This window comes from Macrobrachium nipponense, chromosome 11, assembly GCF_015104395.2.
Source record: "Macrobrachium nipponense isolate FS-2020 chromosome 11, ASM1510439v2, whole genome shotgun sequence".
Lineage (NCBI taxonomy): Eukaryota > Metazoa > Arthropoda > Malacostraca > Decapoda > Palaemonidae > Macrobrachium > Macrobrachium nipponense.
In genome coordinates this window covers 62692992-62695491 of record NC_061087.1, presented here as the reverse complement: position 1 = coordinate 62695491, position 2500 = coordinate 62692992, and the positions used below count along the sequence as shown (strand labels likewise).

At 37.9% G+C, this 2500-nt stretch overlaps 1 protein-coding gene across 2 annotated transcripts in view; it reads left to right on the top strand.

The window, feature by feature from the left end:
• The window catches only part of LOC135206258 (uncharacterized), a 212169-nt gene that overhangs the window by 193515 nt on the left and 16154 nt on the right, over positions 1–2500 (top strand). The window lies entirely within an intron of this gene.

Below are 2500 nucleotides of genomic sequence, written 5' to 3'. Positions count from 1 at the left end.
ACTTTCTTGAATGTCCAATAATCAATAATAACTAAGTTTCTAATAGTTTTGTACTGCGCATGCGCAAAAAATATGAATAAAAGCAATTTTCGCCTCTTAAACATGATTTTTTTTTTTTTATTTGAACATGCGTTTGAAACAAAACACATGAACAATTATTTTGTTTGTTGCCCATGCATTCAAATTTCATAATAATATCAAATAGTATTTGCGCTTGCGCAAGAAATAAGAGCGATTTACATGCACCACCAGGGAACAATTGTGTAATTTGACTATTGATACATGTACGGGATATGGCATCGCTACAAGAAATGCATCCGAACATAGTACGAGAATTTGCTCACGGACATTTTACAGTAAGGAAGACGAGCACAATATTTTCTAACATTAAGCACATGAACAGAACAACAATAAAGGGTGACGGTGGTGAAATTGGTTTAACGGATGATCCTGCAGCTTTGAGACGTTGGATGGTAGGTAGCTGGTCCTGAAATAAGCAGACTAGTAGACGACTATTTGAAACCATTGACAATTCACCCCACAGGTTGTCAGATATTAAACACCATGAAGATACAATGATCTCACAGAAGTCATTCTTTGGAGTAGTTCAAAGGCTTGTTAAGACTGTCAATGATTTTGGAAATCTATTTCTAGGAGAATCCTCTGGTCTTTACAAACTTGATTTTAAAGATATGAGTTCAGAAGATGCAAAAATCGACACCTTAGAGGATATTGGGATAAAACAATACAACGAATTTCTACAAAGAATTACAAATGAGGGGCAACCTGATTTCTACGATCCAATCAAAAAGAACAACTTCCCTTTGTTCAGCCGCAAAACAAAGCCAAAACAAAGGAAAGATCGACTATCTGAAAAATAATTGTAATCTGTTTTCAAGGCTCTTCATTTCTTGCCAAGGCAGACAATAAGATATGGATGTTTATACACAGGTGCAAAATCACAGCTGATGGATGTACTTGAGACAAACGTTGAAACTCCAGCAAGTGATCCAGTGTCTGATGCATTGGTTATTGATGGCGCAGCTATGATAAATTCAAAACCATGGGCACCTCCGGAATCAAAAACATTTAATGACTACGCCCGTGATATTATTTTACCGCACATTACTTCTTCCTTAATAGGTATCCAAGAGTAGACGTTGTATTCGATGTGTATAGAAAAGACAGTCTTAAGGCTACCAAGGAAAAGAAGGGTTCCAGAGTTTGACGAAAAGTGGTTTGGAGTAGTTTTCTAAGAGACGACGACAAAACTGAGTTGTTCGCATTCCTTGGTGAGTTGATCGTGACCATTGAGACTGACAAACAAATATTTGTAACCCTAGGGGAAAATGTTCTTACAAATAAAATTTCAGACATAATCCAGCTGTACCCGTGCAACCATGAAGAGGCTGACACTCGAATGTTCATTCATATCCAGCATGCAGTCATCAATGGGTGTAAGAACATTTCCATGTACAGTACAGATACTGACGTTGTAGTTTTGGGAATTTCCTTATTGGAAAAGCTGGGACTTTTCAGAATGTGGATAGGTTTTGGTCGAGGTAAGGATTTCCGATGGCATCCTATAAATGATATTGCAGCATAATTTGAAATACCTGTATCCGCGTTGCCATTTTTTCACGCTTTTACTGGTTGCGATACGGTCTCAGCATTTCGAGCGAGAGGTAAAAAATCAGCGTGGCAGACATGGGAGGTATTTCAGATGCTTCCGAGGTATTCATTCGCTTTGGTACGTTACCAGATTTAATTTCAGAGTATGACATAGAAATCCTTGAAGCTTTAGTATGCATAATTTACGACAGGGCAACAACTGCATTTGCAGTCAATGAATCTCGTTTTGAATTGTTTGCGTGGAAACAAAGGTCTTTTGATGCAAGCCCTCCAACTAAGGATGCTTTAATACATCAAGAGGGCAGCATACCAAGGTGGGTATGTTTTGGGGTCAAGTTTTGAATCGAAATCAAGAGCTGCCTAGTCTTGAAATTTGGGGTTGGGTAAATAGATAAAGACAGTGAAACATGGCAACCCAAAAGGACATCGATCCCTTCTGTTGCTGCATCTTGTAAGGAACTGTTGAAATGTGGGTGCAAAAAATCAAACTGTGTTGGTAACTGCAAGTGCCATCGCTCTGGGCTTTCTTGTACAGGATTATGTTCATGTAACTGTCAGGATCGATAAAAAGCAGTCTACTGTGGCTATTTTGTATCCTAATAAGGTAAATTGTACTTTTTCTAGAATGGTTGCAGCCAGAAAATGCAATTTTCGTTAACTTTAAATAATAAAGCGGCCATTTATACCATTTTGCAGCCAGTTTGAAACCAGAAGTGGCTTTCATTGACCTTTGGGCTACTTGCTATCATGCCAAATTGTTGTACAAACGTATGAGTAGAGAAATTCTTGACTAATTTAAATGTTTTGTTACATGATGATACTTGTCATGAGCATATTTGTGAACGACGCCATTTTAAAAAAAGGAGTG